The following is a 19,980-nucleotide window of genomic DNA, read 5'->3' as shown; positions in this document are numbered from 1 at the left end:
TGTAAAGGGAGAAATCCTGAAGAAAATCTGCTCTGGACAATAAAGCAAGAGGAATATATTCAATTTTTTAACCTAAGCTGGCCTAACCAATGACAAAAGAACATGATTTCAAACAGAACCTTCATTGCTGCATGAAAAGACTGAAGCCAAAGTTCTAAAATTTGAGATAAACTCATTCCCCATTTTTTAGGGATGAAACCTGGAATGTAAATGAATAATCTATTGCCAGAGTAGAGTAACAAAGATTCCATTAGCTTTTATTTCTATTAATTATAATGTCATTATCCCATATTATCCTGAACCTCTGCTGCTGGATCATCCAGAGCTTCTTAATTAACCTTCAGGGAACAATCTGCTTTATCAGTGCTGCTGAACCAACCTGAGGAGTTCTTGTCCTGGAGCTTCCCTGCTTTGTGCTCTGATGACAGGGAGAGATTTCTGAATTTTTTATGGACTTGAAATAGCCAAGAATTTCTCAGGAGGAGAAAATACCTGGGAAAATATCTGTTCTGCAATGCAGTGTTATTGTGCTGAGATTCTTCTACCTCTATGATTTTTTTTTTGATCCACAATTTTTAAGCAGTAATTAGATTTGAAATCCAAATATTTTATTTCTGGTCTTTTATACAATATAATGTTGTGATTTTGATTTTTTTCCCCCCAGAGTATCTGAGACTTTGATGACATTTTTGAGGTCATCGCTTTTAACAATATATACATTTTTAAGAATATATTAATTGAAACCCTGAAGAATCTATATGCTTCACATATATAACTACCATAGTGGAAATCAGTCAGGATTTGATTTAACTCTGAGGAATAAGGAGAAGTTTCTTTCCCTGTCTAAAGGAATAAAAAACCTCATTTTCTGTCTGGGATGCAGTTAAAGTTTAACCACAGCAATATGGGAAGGCTTTGTTAGGCTGATCCACCTCTCCAGGTTCATTAATCCAACACTTCTATTCTCCAGAGGACATAGTCCAAGACTTTCTAATCCAAGGATATTTTATAATAAACTGAGTTCAAACCTGCCCTCCTGCCAGCAGCTGTGCCACTTGTCCTCTGTGAAATATAGCTAAAAAAATCTGTATTTAAGAACTGATGTTTGTCTCAGTAAAAACTTCCAGGGAATTATTTTTCAGCTCCTTCAGTTTTGATGAATTGAGCATCCACCCCTTTGAAAATGCTGAATAACAGAGACTCAGAGCTTGGGGAATAGCCTGGAGTTCCTTTCCTAGCATCTGACTCAATTATATTTAGTTTTCGGTGACTCAGCTCAAATTGTTATGGCTCAAATCATTGCAACTCTCCTGTGGCTCGGGGAATTGCTCTGTAAATGAGACCATAATTTGCTTTTTTCTTGCCTGTCACCTTGAGGTTTATCTATTCTCTGCCTAAGCTATGATTCCTTGTCTTTTTTTTCCTCACAGCTACCTGTAAAAACACCATAAAACTGGGAATTAAAGCCGTGGTTTGACAGGACACACCTCATCCCTCGAGAGAAAGGAGAAGAGATTGGTTTCCTCTGACTCAGGGAAGATATTCCCTGATCAGCACCTTATCAGCTCTGCCCCCGTGGATCCTGACTCAGCCCTGCTCAGCAATCAAACAGAAAAAATCAGATTAATTTGTCATGAATCAAACGGACAGCAGAGAGAGCTGGAATCCTTCGCTACAAAGAATTACACATCGTTTTTAAAGCTGGAGTTTGTGAGCATTTCCCTCCTGTTTCAGTCAGCTTGCTCGAAGCAACCAGGAATGCAAAAAATCTCAAAGGAAAGCCTTTCAACTCCACCCTTTATGCACATCTATTTTTAATGCTGCAAACACATTCTTACATGAGAAAAAAAAAAAAAAAAATCCTAGGATGGTTGGATGCTTTGCCCACAGCTCTGGGAAGATCAGAGGTTAGGGAGGAATTTTTCCCAGAGAAGCTTCCAGATCCCTGGCAGTGTCCAAGGCCAGGTTGGGCAGTGGAAGGTGTCCCTGCCATGGCAGAGGTGGCACTGGATGGATTTAGGGTCCTTCCCATCCCAAACCAGCCTGGGATTCTGGGATGTTCCCAAGGGATGCTCCTGGAGATTGCTCCAAGCTTTGGCTCTCAGGTAAATCCTCTCACTGTGCTCAGCAGCAGCCAGGGAGATTCAAGGTGAATCTACTGCAAAATATTCTCAGTTCTGCTGCAGCTTCAATACTTCACTGCTGGTGGTTTAAAAAATTCCGTGTTCTGCTTAAATATTTAATTTCCAACCAATTGACTGCTGGCAAGGTGACTTGGCAGCCTGGTTGGCAGGGAGTGCTGCTGATATTTGTGATTTTCCTCGGGCATGACCTTCCTGGTGCCTCCTGGATCTCCCTCAAAGCCCTGACATCCTCCTTAGTTCCCATTTTCACTGTCTGATTTCAGCTGGTTTGGGCTCCAAAAAAATTCCAAAAACTTGGATCAGTCCATGGATTCCATGCAGGATCAACCCATGTGTTACCAGTGCTGTCTCTCCTTTTTCTGTGATGGATAAATTGGAATGAAAGCAAATTATAGAGCATTAAGAACGAAATCCTGGCTTTTTCCTCTGGTACTTTGCAGCCAGCAGTGGGATGGGTGATGGAAACAGGGATTTGTTTGTGCCTTTTGGGCTGGGAGAGGGAAATGGGAAATGGGAAGTGGGAAATGGGAAATGGGAAATGGGAAATGAGAAATGGGAAATGGGAAATGGGATGTGGGAAATGGGAAGTGGGAAATGGGATATGGGATATGGGATATGGGAAGTGGGAAATGGAAAATGGAATGTGGGAAATGGGAAATGGGAAATGGGAAATGGGAAATTGGAAATGAGAAATGGAATATGAGAAATGGGATGTGGGAAATGGGAAACAGGAAATGGGATATGGGATATGGGAAATTGGAAGTGGGAAATAAATGGGATGTGCAAAATGATTGCAACAACTCTTTGGGAAACTGAGGGAGGAGCAATTATGGTGAAATAGGGAGTTTTACAATGAAGTTTTGAGATGATATAAATATTTCCCTTTTTTTCATTCCAAAAGTTGATGGCTACAGTTATCAAAACAACAGAGCTCCACTAAACCTTCTAAGATCTCTCAGGGCATCTTTTCTCCATACCCTAAAAGATGACACAACTTTTAAATTATTCATTTGGGTGTTAAAATGCTGCTTTCATTTAGGACTGAACAGTGAAATTGAGTGGTCAAGTGTGATTTATTGAAAAGCGAGGAGGGAAAACCAACTCCTGGCATTTTCAGAAACAGAAAATCGAGCCTTTGCAACATTTTAATTTTAATCCAACGTGGCTTTGAAGCTTCTTCAAGCTCTGGAGTGTTTCAAACAACCCCTTGAGGCAGAGATGGAGAGCAGAGCAGGCAGGGCAGCCTTTCATTCACTGCAATTTCTGTAACAATTACCAGGACAAGTCGGTTTGAACACTCACATCCATTCCTTCAGACTCCTAATTTTGGATTCCAACTGGAAAAAACCTTAGACAAACACCCTTTGAAGTCATTAAATTAACTGCTGCTGGGATATTACACAGCCTTGTGCCTTTGCAGAGTTTTCCCTGTTTTTTCAGGCTGAGATGTATTTGCAACCACAGAAATCACATCTCTGTGTCATTTTTTGCTGTCCTGCCTCTGATTTTGTGACTTTTTTTTCAGGAATTTACAATTTGTGTTCCAATACCTCAGCAAAAAGACTGCTCTGCCAAGAGTATCATGTTGGACACCAAAAATAAAATGTTGGTGTTCAAATATTGCCTTTTTTCTATCATTTCTTCCCTGAGTTTACCCAATTATCCCTACTTTGAAGAGGTTTTTTTCCCAATTATCCCTACTTTGAAGAGGTTTTGCCCAATTATTCCTGCTTTGCAGAGTTTTCCCTGTTTTTTTCAGGCTGAGATATATTTGTAGCCACAGAAATCAGGTGTCCTGCCCCTGATTTTCTGATTTTTTTCAGGAATTTACCATTTGTGTTCCAGTACATCAGCAAGGAGACAGATTTACTGTGCTGCTATCAAGGGCATCATGTTGGATACCCAAAATAAAATGCTGGGGTTCAAATATTGCCTTTTTCCTATCATTTATTCCCTGAGTTTACCCAATTATCCCTACTTTGAAGAGGTTTTTTTCCCAATTATTCCTGCTTTGCAGAGTTTTCCCTGTTTTTTCAGGCTGAGATCTATTTGCAGCCACAGAAATCATGGCTCTGTGTAATTTTTTTTTATGTCCTGCCTCTGATCTTCTGATTTTTTTTTTCAGGAATTTACCATTTGAGTTCCAGTACATCAGCAAGGAGACAGATTTACTGTGCTGCCATCAGGGGCATCACGTTGGATACACAAAATAAAATATTTGGGTTCAAATATTGCCTTTTTCCCATCATTTATCCCCTGATAAAGATGCTTCTCCACCCCAGACGGCAGCAAAGTGCCTGGAATTGCTCCAGGTGAAGCTCCCATCGCTCCTGCTGGAATATTTTTCCTTGCAGGAGCCAAGGCAGGCTCTGCAGCATCCCTGGGAAATTGGAAATAAAAGGTGCAAAGGCTGCCAAGGAGCTGCCAGTGCTGCCAGGGTGTTTGATTGGTGATGGACAGAGAGGAAAGGACAGCTGAGCAGTGGAGTGGGAGGTGGAGAAGGAAAAATCCCTCCTGGAGCTGGGTTGGGATCAATGTGGGAATATCTGCCTGTGGTTAGCTTATTTTTGCTGCAGCATTTCTGCCTTGCACTTTCTGAAATTTATTTCTGAAAATACTCCTGTCTGCCTTCTGTGGAGGGAATTAAATTGCTGTTAAATGGCTTCCAATCCCACAGCAGCTTCCTTCCTCATCCTCTCCCCTTCCTCACCATAATCCTTCTCAGATTTTGTCTGGAGAGCTCTGAAATTGGGATTCAAGGCACTTCATCCTTCGGATCCTCACTGCTGGACTTTAAATCTGGATTTCTGGCTGAAGCTCCGAATCAGAGAGCATCACTCTATCAGAGAGCATCTCACTGGGTTGTTTTTTGCAGCCAACAGAAAATCAGCCTCAGGCTGCTGGCTGCAGCTCATTAATGTATCCTGGAAAACATTCATGGCACAAAGCTGGCCTTGGAGCCTCCTGGATGGGAGTGGAGGGAAGCAGAGCTGGGGACTGACAAGGTTAAATTATCAATATCATGATCAGTTATGGGCAAGAGTGTGAAAGATTGGGTGAAATTTTTTTTTTTTACAACTTTATTTCACAATTGTACAATTTATTTCAATATTCCCCTTTTCTCCAGGATACCCCTTCCCACCCAATAATGCATGAACAACTCCAATGTGCACCTTCCTGGTGCTTTGTTGTCCAACTTGGCTTCCCATTTCTGCCTCATGACTAATTAATTTTGGAGCCACACAGCCTGATAGTACTTTTAATTCCTGCACTGGTAGCAAACGTGGTAATTTTGTCCAACATGTATCATAATTCTATTTATTTTATTGCCTGGCTATAAGCAGTCATTTAAATTAATATCTAATTCCTCACAAATGGTTACCAGCGAGAAAATTGCTGACTTGCAGCCATTTGATCTGCGAAAATGTTCATTAAAATCCAACATCTCCCTGGTGCTGTGCCCACTTGCACTGCCATGCCTGCTCGTGGCATTTTAGCCTCCCACTAAATTGCTGTTTCCTTGTCAACATGAGGCCAAAGGGAAGCAATTAGCCTCTGATGAAGTTTCCTGCAGAAGACACAAATATTCACAGATGTTCTGGTATTTTTTTCTTTGGTTCTGATGGGTGTTTCTTTGCACCCTGACATCCTTTGGTTTGGCATCTGAACCCTAAATATTGGCTGCATGGATATGGGGGCTTGGAAAATAACATGGAGAATCATTAAGGTTGGAAAAGATTTTTAGCATCACTTGGATCCCTCCTGGAGAAGGAATTTCTTCTGCTGGGAGACTTTTCTGGCTCTGGGATGTCCTTTGGTAAAATTAAATATAATATGCACGAGCATGGAGGGTTTGAAAGTAATGCAGAGATTGGTTAAGGAGAGGAAAGACTTCAAATCACCTGGATCTTTCTTGGAGCAGGGATTTCTCCTGCTGGGAGGCTCTTCTTGCTCTGGGATATCTTTTGGGAAATTTCAATATAAGGTGCATGGGTATGGGAGGTGTGAAAGTAATGCAGAGAATCATTAAGGTTGGGATTTTAAGATTGCTTGGATCCCTTCTAGAGAAGGGATTTCTCCTGCTGGGAGAGTTTTCCTCCTCTGGGACATCCTTTGGAGAACTTAAATGTGGTGTGCATGGATATGGGGGGTCTGAAAATAATGCAGAGAATAATTGAAAAAGACTTTTATTATCACTTGGATGTTTCCTGGAGCAGGGATTTCTCCTGCTGGGAGGCTCTTCTCGCCCTGGGAAAGGTTTGCAGCAGGGACAGGAGCCAAGAGGCAGCGAGATGCGCCTTGAGCCGCCCTGACTCCTGATTCTCAGTAATCCCCTCCTCCCTGCCCTACTTTCCCACCTGCCGTTTCTATTCCGGCTCTCCGTGTCCCGCGGCGCAGCTCCCGCGAGGGGACACTGGGGACAGCCAGCCTCAGGTGTGTCACTCCCGCCGCAGGGCAGCGACACAGCCGGGGCGGGCTGGGCAGCGAGGGGACAGAGCCTGGCGGGTGTCAGTGCCTGCGGGGCAAACCTGGATCCCTGACAGCGCGGGGATGGATAGGGGACACGGGGAGAGGGGACACGGGGAGAGGGGACACACACGGGGATGGGGGACAGGGGGATGGATAGGGGACAGGAGGATGGATAGGGGACAAGGGGATGGGGGACACACACGGGGATGAAAAGGGGACACACACGGGGATGGGGGACACGGGGATGGATAAGGGACACGGGGTGGGGGAGACGGGGAGAGGGGACACACACGGGGATGGATAGGGGACACGGGGATGTGCAGCATCCCTGGAGCTGGGCGCCCTGAGAGTTGCGCGAAGGCGCTCGGGAGCGAGCTGAGCGCTCGCAGCCCGCCCTGGCAGCAGCTGTGTCCCGGCAGTGTCGGGGCTGTCGCTGTCTCTGTCACTGTCTCTGTCGCTGTCGCTGTCTCTGTCTCTGTCACCGTCTCTGTCGCTGTCGCAGCCCAAGCGTCCCCCGGCCGCGCCGCTCCCGCTGCAGTGCGCTCGGTGTCCGCCAGGCGGCGCGGCGCTGGGCTCGGCAGAGGCGGCGGCGGAGGGAAATTTCCTGCCGGAGCCGCCCCGGCCCTCAGCGCCTGCCCGGCCGGCCCGGCCGCGCCGCCAGCGGCCCGCCGAGCCCCGCCGCCGCCAGGTGAGCCGGACAGCGAGCGGGACAGCGGGCGAGGGAGGGAGGGCACGGAGCGGGAGCGCGGGGATGGCGCCGGCCGCAGGTGCCGGGGAGCGGCTGGCTGGTGCGGAGCGGAGCGGAGCCGGGCACGGGCGGGCTGAGCGCGGAGCTGCGCGGGGCTGGGCAGGGGCGGGAGCGACACCGCGGCACAGCCCGGGAGGGACAGCCGGGAGCGACAGCCGGGAGCGACAGCCAGGGAACGATACCCGGGAACGACAGCCGGGAGTGACAGCCCGGGAACGGCAGTCCCGCGGTGGCAGCGGCGGGCGGGCGGAGCGGGTGGCCGTGGCCGCTCGGCGGGGTTGGGACACCGCGCTGTGACCCGCGCTGCCATCGGGAGGTGCGGGACGCGCTGGGCAGCAGCAGCGCCGAGGCACGGCTGGCTCTGTGCGCATCCCTGGGTAGCCCTGGTTATCCCTGGGTATCCCCGCGCATCCTGCGCATCCCGGGTATCCCTGGACATCCCGGACATCCCTGGGTATCCCCGCGCATCCCTGCGCACTCTGGACATCCCGGACATCCCCGCCAGCTGTCCGCGCCCCGGGCTCCGCTCCGCTCCCAGGATGGGGCTGGCGCCCGAGCTGCGCCTTTAAAAGGGATTTTCCGCCGTCCGTCCCCATCCAGCCCTTCCCGGCCGAGCGGCGTTCAGGTGAGCAGAGCCGCCGGCTGCGGATGAACTCTTCGGGTCTCCCTCGGGCAAGGCTGGTGTTGTTTGAATTCGCTCTATTTCCATTTGTTCTATTTGTTAGTTTGCCTTCAGGAGACTTTTAACTGCCTCCCGTTACAGGATTGTATTTTTCTCTTTACTCGTGGCTTTGTGGAAAGGGTTAATGGATATTTGCTGTGAGATGGAGCAGAGTTTTCTAATTGCGAAAAGCTGGCTCTTTTTTTTTTTTTCCAATTTTTTAGTGAGGTTCCTCTCCATGTGGCTCATTTCCATAGCGTGAAGTGATTTTCTGTGTGTTCAGCTGTGTGGCTGTCTGTGTCTGATTTGGATGGGGTAGAGACTGCTGAGTTGAAAGAAAAGCCGGCGCTTATCGAGCTTTTTTTTATTTTTTCTTTCCTAAGATGTTCTAAGCCCTGGAAAGTAGAAATAAAGAGGCAGAGAACTGAAAAAAAAATTTTTTTTTGATGTGCGTAACAATCGTACCTTCTGCGAGCGTTGTGTTTTGGGGCTTGTAAATATGTAAATAAATAAATAAACTTCCCATGAAAATTAATGACGTTCAGCTGGGAGCTGGGTGTAGTTTAGAAGAGATTTCAATGTGGATAAACTGGAGGGACGTTGGCTTTGCTGGGAGATCAATGACTCCAGTTAAGTGTTGGAGTGGGAAGATGCAGGTGATTTGGAAGTTGGGCTCTGAGGAGTCTTTACTGGGGTATCGAGGTGTTGATGGGGCAGTCTGTGTCTGCTTTGTGCTCGGGGTGGTGGCACTGGAGAGCAAAGGGCTGGGGATGGAGTGGGACATGAGCAGAGCATCAGGATGAGCTCCCCAAAATGAGAGCACCATGCTGGTGTGGATTCAAACATCACCTCCGGGCTGATGGATCCGCCGGAGCGAAGGGAATTCAGCTGAAAACATTTTGTTTTCTCAAGTGACAGAGCGAGCCGAGAAGTGTTGAATGAATTTAGAAATGCGAGAGGAGAAGGGAAAGAAAATAACGTGAGAAACAAAATGGTGTGGGCGTCGTGTTTGATTGCTTCACTCTGCTCACAGCTAAGGGATTGCTGTGCCACCCCAGCCCTCCTTGCTGTGCTGGGACTGGCATGCTCTGTGCTCTTGAAATGCAGGGAATATGTTCTCCTGAGCACCGAGAAAAACTGAATTCCTGCTTTGGAAGCTTCCCTGACACCTTTAAAAAGCCCAGACATCTGTCTGTACCTCTAAGCAGGGTGCTGGTGCTGTTTGGGGCACAGGGATTCCTCCTCAGCCTGGGAAGTGCAGGTGCTGAGTGGGGAATTTCAGCACATTTGGGTCCTAGTTTGAGTTTGGATCTTGGTTTCTCTCCTGCTTCCCACCTCACATATTTATGTTTATCTGTCTGCTAGCAATCTCAGTTGGGGTTTTTCACCTCTGAGTTAAGGGCTGTCCTTCCATATATATATGTAAGAATACCTGTCTTAAATCCCCGAATTTTCTTGTCTTTTCCATCTTCCCTCCTCCTCCATGGCATTCCCAGCTCCGGGGTGGTGTCAGGAATGCACCGTGTGAGCTGAAATGATGGGAAGCTGGAAAAGGACTGTTGGGGAACTCAGCAGGTTCAATATCTGTGTAAGACCTTCCTCTGGGCACCCAAGGGGCTCTTCCACCCTCCCAGCTGGAGGAGGATTTTGGAGTTTGCTGGTTTTCTGGAGCTGTAGCATTCTGGCCCAAAGCTGCAGAGCTGTGTTATTAACCGAGCTGGTTGCAGAGTGTGTTCCAGCAGAGCTCTGTCTGCTGTACTTGGTGACCTTTTTCTCGCTATTGAAGAGGTTTTGTGAAGAAAAATGAGTGGACAGGGGCTGGCAAACTGCCTGGTGAAACAGAGCTGGAGGAAGTCAGTGCAGTTCTGCCCTGTCACAGATGTCCTTGGGGGTTTCTGAGAAGTCACCTCCACACGGTAGAGAAACAGAAGAGTTTTGGTTGAAGGAGACCTCAAAGCTCATCCCATCCCACCTCAGCCATGGCAGGGACACCTTGCACTGTCCCAGGCTGCTCCAAGCTCTGTCCAACCTGGCCTTGGACACTGCCAGGGGCAGCACAGCTTCTCTGGGCATCCACACAGGGAAGGATTCCTTCCTAATATCCCATCTGAATCTTCCCTCCTTCAGCTGAAAGCAATTCCCCCTTGTCCTGTCGCTCCAATAGCAAAAGTCCCTCTCCAGCTCTCCCATTTCCAGTGAAGTGTTTTTTCTATTTCTCCATGCTTGGTGATGTCATGTAAATTGGTTCAAGGTTGTGGAGCAGGTCAGCTGCGGTGGAGAATGAAAAAAGAGCAAGCCTGGAATGCTGTGGAGGAGGAAAAGCAGGAAGATCACAAGGAATAATAATGATCATGTGTTGTGCTGCTGGGAGCACACAGAGTCCACCCTGCTCGCTGGAGGAGTGGGAGGTTCTGCAGAAAAATGGTTCAATTATACAGAGAACCTGAGGGTTGTGTTGGTCCCTCCTAGGGATGATGATGTCGTTTTGTAAATGTGATGCTGGATTTCAGTTTCAGTTCCCAAAATACTCCTCAGCGTGGATTTATGGCAGGGCTGAGCCCCAGGTGGAGAGCCTGTGTGTGGAGGTGCTGTCAGAGCACTCGAGGGCCATCAGCAGTGAGTGATGATGTTTTGGTGGGGAAAAAACTTGTCTTTACACAGAAAGTTAAAGTGAATTACTCTGTGTCAGGACGTGCCACAAAGATTTCTCAGGAGAAGCAGCTGGAAACAGATGTTTTTGGTAGAAGCTGCTATTCCATCCTGGGGCTGGCAGGAAAGGACCATATTTCCTTTCGAAATAATGTGGTAAGAGCAGCACAATGGGATGGCTTTGGTGAATCATCCCTGCAGACTCCCAAATCTTACTTGCTCCACATCCAGCACTCCCAGGGCTTGTGCAGTTTTCCAGGCATGCTGCAGTTTTCCAGGCATGCTGCAGTTTTCCAGGCATGCTGCAGTTTTCCAGGCATGCTGCAGTTCTCCAGAGCTGCATCCCTGCAGGTTGGGAAGCAGCAGTGGATGCTCCTCGGCTGCCCGCAGCGAGCAGCTCTCTGCTCCTTGATAGGCATTTCATTATTGATCTCCTGCTGCAATATTCATGGGACAGAATCCCTCTGCAAGCTGCAATATCGCTCGGCGCCCCGGCGTGGGAAGTGGTGTAAATTGGGTGGATGAATTATTGAGGAGTTTGGAATTGCAGGGGCTTGGCAGAGCGCTTGTGGCTCCCCTGGATGTGGCTGTGGTTTGATGGGCTCAGAGTTGGCTCAGGGAATGGTTGGGGAGCTGCTTGAACTGGTTTGGGATGTGATGCAGCAGAATTGGGGCTGAATGAGAAGTGGCTGCTCTGTGCAGGATTTCTGTGTCCTTTTCAACTCTAATCCTGCCTTTTTTACTCCTTGCCTGTGCCTTTCTGCTCAGGGTTTCATGCTGGTGCTGGTTCTGTCCTCCCTGATGTGTATTGTACAATCCTAAATGCTATAAGGGTTAATATTTCAAAAAAAACCTGCCTGCATTTATTCCTAACTTCTTGCTGAAATGTAGATATCTTTCCTGGTTTGTTGTACAAATGTATTTAGTACCTGTATAAGCCAGAGCTGAAATGAGATCCTGATAAGGCAGAGATTAGGAGGAGCTCAGCAGCAGCATTTTGTTGAAGTGTTTGCACAGGATTTATTTTTGAGTTATTCACCTCGTGGAATGCATTTTCAAAGTATGTTCAGTTGACTTACTGCAGGTATAATAATTCCATCACCAGTATCCCTTTGCCTGCCCAGATCCTCTGTGTTGTCTGCAGAGGATGCCTCACCAGTGACATCTCCTGCCCCCAAAATGCCCTTTTCCCTTTGGCTCCTGGCACTGAGTCAGAGCAGCAAAAAGCTGCCCACAGAGATCTGTCTGTGTTCAAAGGTGTTTCCTGGCTAAGGGAAGAAATAAAACTGGCAAGAAATTTGCTGGGGTTGTTTGTTGTTTGTGGTGATGGTGGATTGTCACCGGGAAATGTAGAACAACTCAGCTGTGGGGTTTTCTATCACTTTTATCCCCTCTGTAAAAAAAGGAAAAATTGCTCAGTCCCGAAAATGTGGCTTTTCCGAGATCCCCTTTTTTCTAATGTACAGCAATAACTTTTTGGTGAGAATGAGAGCTCTGAGCAGATAAAACCAAAAAACAAGAACATAAATCACACAGAGGTGAGATGAGACGTAAACTAAAAAAATATACGAGCGATAGAAGTGACAATTTTGGGATTTCTGTGTTGGGAAGAATGAGGACTTGGAAAGGTTTTGCTTCAGCAGTACAATGAATTTTAAAGAGAAAGCAAATAAGCAAATAACAGATTCACAAGGGAAGAAGTGAAAAGTGTGTTACTCACGTCACTTGTAAAAGATCAGGACAAAATAATTAGGTCAGCTGGAGGATAAACCTCCAACTTCTAAGTTTTGTTGCTCTGGAGGTACTAGAAAATAATTCAGAGTGAAATGGCAAGATCTCATCCTTTGGAGCTCAGTTCAGAGCAGTTTTCACTGCTAAGCCTTCCCTCACCCTGCTTACTGTTCTTTTGGTAAATTCCATCTTTACTGTCTTTTGCCCTTTAATCTTGTCGTCTTTGCTGTTTGTCATTGGATGATTATTTTCCTTCGCATTCCTAGCCTTAGTTTCTGCTGGAATATGCTGTGGATTGCTCAAGCTGCAGTGCTGGGCTTTTCCTGAGCTGTAAAATCCTGATTTAAACAAGCCATAAATCGTGTTTGTCCCCCGTGTTTTATAGGTTTAGATGTCTCAGGTGCTGAGTCTGGTTAATTTAAATGTGGGTTTCACGATTGCCTTCCATCATGCTGCCCAATATAATTTAAAACATTGAATTATTCCCCGATATTAATTGATCTGCAGCCCGTCTTTCTGCTAGTCTGATCCAGCAAAGTTTGCAAATTGCTGCTGAGAGCAGGATGGTGGTGGAAGAAGCTTTCAGCTTGCAGGAGCAAAGCCTTTGTGTAGCCAAGTTGAAATGATAGATGCTTCCCCCCTTAAACACAGGGCTGAGCTGGAATGGGTTCACGTTATCATTTTGTTTGCAGATGTCAAAAGCTCATTAATTTCAAGTCCAACTCCCTACCTAGCTGCTTCCAGTCGCTTTCAAATTCCACGTGCGCTGATCAATGTTGAAAAGCCCAAATTAACAGCTCAGCCGAGGGCACATCTCAAGGCCACAGATACAACACTTAATTCCAATCTGTTTTCCACAGGCAAACCTCCCACTCCAGCACTGCTTCCCAGCACAGCTGGGGGAGAGGAAGTTGTAGAGATTTCAGTATTTCTGGGAAGGTGGAGAGGAGAGGAAAAGGTGGAAACAGGGAACTCTATTTAAATAATGACCTATTTGCGTTGCTTACTTCAAACTGCTAGAAATGACTTGTGATGCTGAGATAATTTGTTATCTTAACTAATTATCTGAGCATCACATTATCTGAGATAATTCGTTATCTTAACAGATTAACTCAGAACTTGGAACTTGAGCTGCAGTTTGTCCTGAAGAAGCTTGAGAATTCCTGCACTGCATCCAACTATCTACCCTTGAAATTTGGCCTCGCTGACCAGAATTTTCCGAGGAAAAAAACCTGAATAATTTCCTCGGGAAATCGCTGAACCCTCCAAACTTTCTCTGCGAAGTGTTTTGCATTTGTGCTTTCAGGAGCCAAAAACATGCAGGATGTTGGTGCTTTCAGGGCAGTACTGCTCTGTGTACATGGACTGGGATTTCAGGATGGCCAAGCCCTCCCTGAGGTTTTTTCCCCTCGTTCTGCAGGCTGTCACTGGGAGCTGTAATCAGAACCAGCTCCGGAGCGTGGGAAAGGAGTAGAGGAAGGAACTGTCCTGCCAGAGAGCGTCTGCAGAGCTGTGCCCAGCTGGCCAGGGGCTGGGGGAGGGACACAGCCACGCTGGGGTCATTTTTCAGCCAGAAATGCAGTCACAGCTGGGTATGATTTTTTCAGAAGTGTGGCAAATCCATTTTAAAAACGTTTTTTAAAAAATTTTCCCCGAATTTAGATATATTTTCGAAACTCCTAAATTTTTTCTAAACTTCTACCAGCTCTCCTGGTCTCCTAAAGCTGAGCATAAACCATGTATTTGTGCTGGTTTGTGTCCATCCAGCCGTGCTTTGGATATCTTTAACCATCTCAAATGGCCATGATACTATTCAAAGATGTTCGATTCACTCTCTCCGATGAGGGAAAGGAGTTTGGGAGATAAACTGGTTGAGTTTCAGTGTTGGGTAATGTGCATTTCACAAATACACAGAAGTTGATTCTTACCACCAAAGGAAACCAAGCAAAGCCAACAGAACAAGACAAAAAAAGGTAAAATATTTTTAAGGTGCTGTTTCTTTACTCTGGTTAGACAAAGTGCACTGATGGTTTGAGTGGGAAAAAAGCAAAGTGGGATTTTGGAATTTGATTAGAAGTGAGACTTCAGCCAGTATGTTTGGTTCCCTGGAAGTGGCTTTGTTGGGGAGCAGAGCTTTTGGGAAAGGCAGGAGGAAGAGAACTAATTGAGAACTAAAAGAGAATTAATTGAGGGCTGTGGGGATGGAAATCCCACCTGCAGGGCAGGGATTGCAGGGTGGGCTGGAAGGATCCCATCTGTGCTCCTCACCTGCCCAGGATAACCAGGTGCGGCAGAGAATTTGGAGCTGCTGAATTTCTGCTTTGAATTTCTGCTCAGAACAGTCAGAGGCTGGATGCAGAGAACACCTTGCATGCCTAGCTTTATGAGCGTGAAAGACTTTGTCGTAAAAATTGATTTTTACAGCGAGATCTGCCCTCATTTTGGAATTCACCGAGTTAAGCTCATTTCCCACCTGCTTTTCATTTCGAGACGCCGGGGCGTTGATGGTGGTTATTGAGAGTGGCTTCGAGGTGTGAGGATGAGGCAAAAAAGGTGGATTTTTTTTAGAGGAAATATGGAACAAAAAACGTGGATTTGTAGAGAAAATATTGTATTTCTTTGGAGTCTTTTAGAGAAAATATGAAGCAAAAAGGTGGATCTGTAGAGAAAATACTGTATTTCTTTGGAGTCTTTTGGAGAAAATATGAAGCAAAAAGGTGGATCTGTAGAGAAAATACTGTATTTCTATAGAGTCTTTTAGAGAAAATATGAAGCAAAAAGGTGGATTTGTAGAGAAAATATTGTATTTCTTTGGAGTCTTTTGGAGAAAATATGAAACAAAAAGGTGGATCTGTAGAGAAAATATTGTATTTCTGTAGAGTCTTTTGGAGAAAATATGAAACAAAAAAGGTAGATTTGTAGAGGAAATATTGTATTTCTAGAGTCTTTTCTCGCAGAGGTGACACAAGGCCTTTGTTGGTGTCCAGTGGGTTGCTGCCTGGAGGAGCCACAAACACCAATTGTTTTGGGGAACATGACTGCCTGTGGCCCTGAACACTGCAGCCATTCATGGGCACTGCCTCCAGAGCTCACAGGAACCTTTATCCCTGCAGGAAAACTGGAATTTTCCTCGGGGACAGAAGCAACAAAGCCCAAGGGGGAAAATGAGGCTGTTGAGCTGGGAGTTGTTTCATCCTGTCCAGGGCAAGGCAGGAGTGTAAGAAGTTCCCTCTTCTCTCAGCCAAAGGCAGGTGATGAAAACTTCTTGGTGTTTGGGGTTTGGGGATGTGTTTTATGGATGTGACGTTTATTTTTCTCTTCATCTCATCAGGTTAGGAGAGCATGATGCTTTGCTTAAAAATTCCTTGTCGTGTTGAACTTTTAATTATAATTTTATCTTAAAAATCCTGTGTTAATTCTATGTTAATTCTATGCATTGATGAATTGTCTCTGTGGCATGTAAATATGGCTAAATATTGTGATTTCAGGCAGAAGAGGAACTTTTTAAGCTGCTTTTGGCTCCTCAAATCAATCATTAGAGAGGTGCAGCCCATAAATATCCCAGGTAGCAATGGGTTGGCAGAGCTGGTGGCGTGGCAGGGATTTAGGGATTTGCAGCCGTCGAGCAGCAACCAATAAATTACCCAAGGCATTAAAGAGCTTCTGTTAATTTGCAGGGCCAGAAAGGAACAACACTCACAAACCACCGAGGCATTTGTGTAATTTCCAGCTCTGTGTTTAAGAACTCCCAGGAGAAGCTCTTAAAACCGCCAGGTGTTTTTCTGGCTTTTTTTTTAAGTCTCCCTGGAAACATCTAAACAATTGCATCACGGCGTTGCTCTTTGATCAGAGCCTTTAAAAGCTGTAACTCTTGTTTAATTGCAACACGGGATGTTTGGCAATAGGAATTTGGGAAACAGTGGCGCCTTAAAATAGCTTGAAGTCGTGGTAAATGGAGAATCTAATCCTGGTTGGATCAGGGTAGTAAAGAGTGGCAATTGGTAATTGTAGTGAAATTAATTTGGGGGTTGTTGGGGCAGCAGTGTTGGTGTGTTTCTTTAGTTTGGGTTTTTTTAGAATTTATTTTAATGACGGCTAAATTTAAATAGTTGAGCGAGAGTGGTGTTTATGGCAGCAATGCCTGGTGATGCTGGGTCCCAAAAAGGGAATTTCTCTGTACAGAATCCCCATAGCCCACTTTGCTCCTGGATTCCTTGAGAGCTCTTCGTTTTATTTTATTTTACCCAAATCGTGCAAGCAGGTATTAAACACATTTCTGCTGACGTGGCTTTCTGTAGGAAGAATGGGCAAACAAGGCATCCCCTGTTTATAAATTTCAGGAATGCTAAAATCATCTGTGAGCTTTGTTTCCAAGCAAACAAAGTCAGGACAATGGCGAAAGGATATTATTATTGGGCCTCTGGGACTCTCCTGCTGCCTTTTATTTTGAAATACCCTTTAATGTGTCTGACCTGGTACCCTGAGCAGGATAAGAAAATTCCAAGTGGATAGCTAGCTTTCCTGATTTTGGGAATGTCTCTGCTGGTGGTGTTTGAGGCTGTTTTGGGTGTCTGTCCAGCAGCTTTTGGCCAGGTAGGATCAAGTCTTTAAAATCCTTGTCAGGTCTTCCCCTTGGATGTGAATGGATGGGGAATCTTCAAAGTCTTGGATCCTAGAGGGACCTAGAATCATATCACAGCCTTGTGATCCAGACATCCAAATCCAAATTATTTCTCCTTTCACCCCTCGAATAATATTAGCAAATGCATTCTGCAGGTGCCTGCCAGAGCTTTATTTTCAGTGCAGTTTGGTGTTCACTGGATGCCCTGGAGCCCTGTTTGAGGAGTTTGGTGTTCACTGGATCCCTCCCTGCAGCCTGCAGGAAAGTACTTTAATTTCCCTCCAGCCTGGGTTTAATTGAGCTGGTTTGGGGTGTTTTCTGAGTTGTTTTTCCAGGAGAAGGAGCAGCTTTCCTGCTGGGAATGCTGAGCAGTGGTTCCTGTGTGTGTGTGGGCTTTGTCTGGACCTTGTTACACCTCATTTTCAGCTCCTCTCTTTGGGGAGACCTTCTGGCCATCCATGGCTTCAATAACATTTTTCCTGGGAGCATTTAAAAGGAAAAAAAAAAAAATCTGCTGGTTTTAATTTTCCTTCCCTGATGTTTCTGCATCCCAAATGGAACCAAATGTGTTGCATATTCTTGCTGAGCTGACCTCAGTTGCCCGTGGCCCACAGGGACCCTGCAGGAGCTAACTAAGGCTGCATTTCAGCAAGACTGGTGCTGATCTTGGGATAAAATATTTACTCTGGTGTGCAATAATTCATAGTGCTGGGAATATAGTTATGGGTAAGGATGTGGAGCTGCTGGAGCAAATCCAGAGGAGCCGTGGAGATGGTGCAGGGCTGGAGTCAGGCTGGGAGAGCTGGGAATGCTCACCTGGAGAGGAGAAGGATCCAGGGAGAGCTCAGAGCTTCTTCCAGGGCCTAAAGAGGCTCCAGGAGAGCTGGAGAGGGACTGGGGACAAGGCATGGAGGGACAGGACACAGGGAATGGCTTCCCACTGCCAGAGGGCAGGGATGGATGGGATCTTGGGAAGGAATTCCTTCCTGGGAGGGTGGGCAGGCCCTGGCACAGGGTTGCTGCCCAAAAGGATCCAAGGCCTTTGGAAGCTGATGGATTCCCAGCTCTGTGTGTTCACAGCAGAATCCACACCTGATCCCCAGTTTTTGAGGGAAAAGTTCATCTGAGGCTCTGTTATTTGAGCCTTTTAGTGGCAGCCAAGTCACAGAGGGTTTTCTTTGTGGAAAAACAGAGCCTGAGCCAAAAGCTGGGCAGAACTCTTCATTCTTTAAGGAGTGAGAGCAACTGGAGCAGCAGAAGAGCTCAAGGAGAATCCAGTCTGCCTTTTCACTTTAAATGCCTGCCATTTGTGGACTTCTCTCTGGAAAAATGTGTGTGAGGCACTGGAAGTCCTGGCAGTGTGGAGGTGACAGGAATCACTGTCCTGGTGGTCATCCTCAGCCCTGAGCAATTCCTGGAGCTCTCCAAGGATATATCCATGGCCATGATGGGTTTCAGCTTGGAGCTGTGCAACTCTTTTCTTGTCATAACTTTCAAAACAGTGAGAGTTTTGTATTTTTGTAAGGACTTTTATCTGTTTTGTTTCACCTTCCCACTGGTAGCTGTTGTTTTGCCTCTGGATTTGTGACTGTTTATCCAGCCCTGGAACAGGAACATCTGAGTGCTCCTGGAGCCAGCAGTAACCAGGACTTAAGGAGGAATGGATTCACCATTTCTTTTTGGATCTTTGCGCTGAAGAAGAGCTGAAAGAAGCAAAAAACGGATATAAGTTTGAGTTTTCATCTCCAGCATTAGACAAATCGTGGTTTTGGCTTCTGCAGGAAGGTCTTGGGAGAGCAGCATCCCAGCAAAAAGGTCAAATCCCTGCAGGACATATCCAAAATCTTCAAATGAAGGAAACTTTGTGTAAATGCAAACAAGAAATTCTCCCTGAGGGCAATAACTTTCATTTATCCCCTCAGTGTTACAGAAAACTTCAGAAAACTACAGAAAATTTCTGCTCCTTGAAGCGTCGCTGTGAGTCTCTGGAGGATGCTGTCCTCTTTCCTGTGCACTTCTCCAAGGAAGAGTCCTCTCCACTCGGATCAAAAAGTGCAGTTGGAAGGAAGAGAAACAGTTTATTCACATCATGTTAGTCCTAAAAAATAAAGGAAGAAAAAAGGGTGTAGGTGAATTTGGCATCACAGCATTTTTATAGTGAAAATTGACAATTTTGGGGGGAAAGTCACATCTCCTGTGCATCACTAAGTGACAAAACAGCTCCTTGAATCTGCTGATGGATCCTGGAATGGTTGGCACTGAGGGAAGGCTGGCTGGAAGGGAGATGAGGGTGTTCCTCACATGTTTCCTGCTCTTGAGGTGTGTGATGGTGAGAAACCCCTTGTGATAAAACCCAGTGCCTCAGAAAGGAGAGATTGTGTGTGCTTATCTGGCAGTTCCCTTTCCTCCACGCTGATAACATCCTGAGGAGAGGAAAAAGAGAAATTGCCATCCCCAGCCTCGTGTTATCTCTTTGGGAATGGGTTTTCTGATGGAAAAATATATTCCTTAAGTAATATTGAACACAGTCTGAGGAGCTGCCTCTCTCAGCCTAGGCTTTCTGCTCTGTTTGTCTTCCTTTTTGCCCCCAGGGAGCCAGGATGGGACAGAGATTTTTGGACAGGAGAAGTTAAAAACTGAACAGAGGAGGCAGGCAGAGGCTGAAATACATGAACTGATGCTGGCGGTGTCATTTTGTCTGAGTGAAGGCTGCTGTGGTTATATCAATGTCTTTTTCCACAAGAATTCGTCTTCCAGAAATTGTTAACAGCTTTCTGCCTGTTCCCAGCTGCTTATTGATGCCCCTGAGCTGCTGCTCTCTGAGGATGCAGAACATTTTTTTGCAGGCTGTAAATCCCATCAGGGAAATGTTTCTTTCTGCAGGGCTCTTGCCTTCCTCCCTTTAACACGAATTTATGTCTTTTAACCTGGGTATTTTCCTGGCCTGGCGCAGCAA

The 19,980-nt window shown here is 46.1% G+C and overlaps 1 protein-coding gene across 4 annotated transcripts in view; it reads left to right on the top strand.

The window, feature by feature from the left end:
• Window positions 1-7,218: 7,218 nt before the first annotated feature.
• Window positions 7,219-19,980, top strand: part of PTPRE (protein tyrosine phosphatase receptor type E) — an 81,787-nt gene continuing 69,025 nt past the window's right edge. The window contains exon 1 of one of the 4 annotated variants that reach the window (XM_085064603.1): window positions 7,219-7,302. The gene's annotated coding sequence lies outside the window, so the exon portion shown is untranslated. Of the gene's footprint in view, window positions 7,303-15,630; window positions 15,655-16,301; window positions 16,352-19,980 lie in introns of those variants that run through there. The other 3 variants (XM_085064600.1, XM_085064601.1, XM_085064598.1) reach the window with 3 other exon arrangements.

The sequence above is a fragment of the Lichenostomus cassidix genome, chromosome 6 (assembly GCF_008360975.1).
Source record: "Lichenostomus cassidix isolate B80296 chromosome 6, HeHo_3.0, whole genome shotgun sequence".
NCBI classification, from domain to species: domain Eukaryota; kingdom Metazoa; phylum Chordata; class Aves; order Passeriformes; family Meliphagidae; genus Lichenostomus; species Lichenostomus cassidix.
Note: the sequence above shows the minus strand (reverse complement) of the source record. Positions and strands in the feature narration are given on the sequence as shown.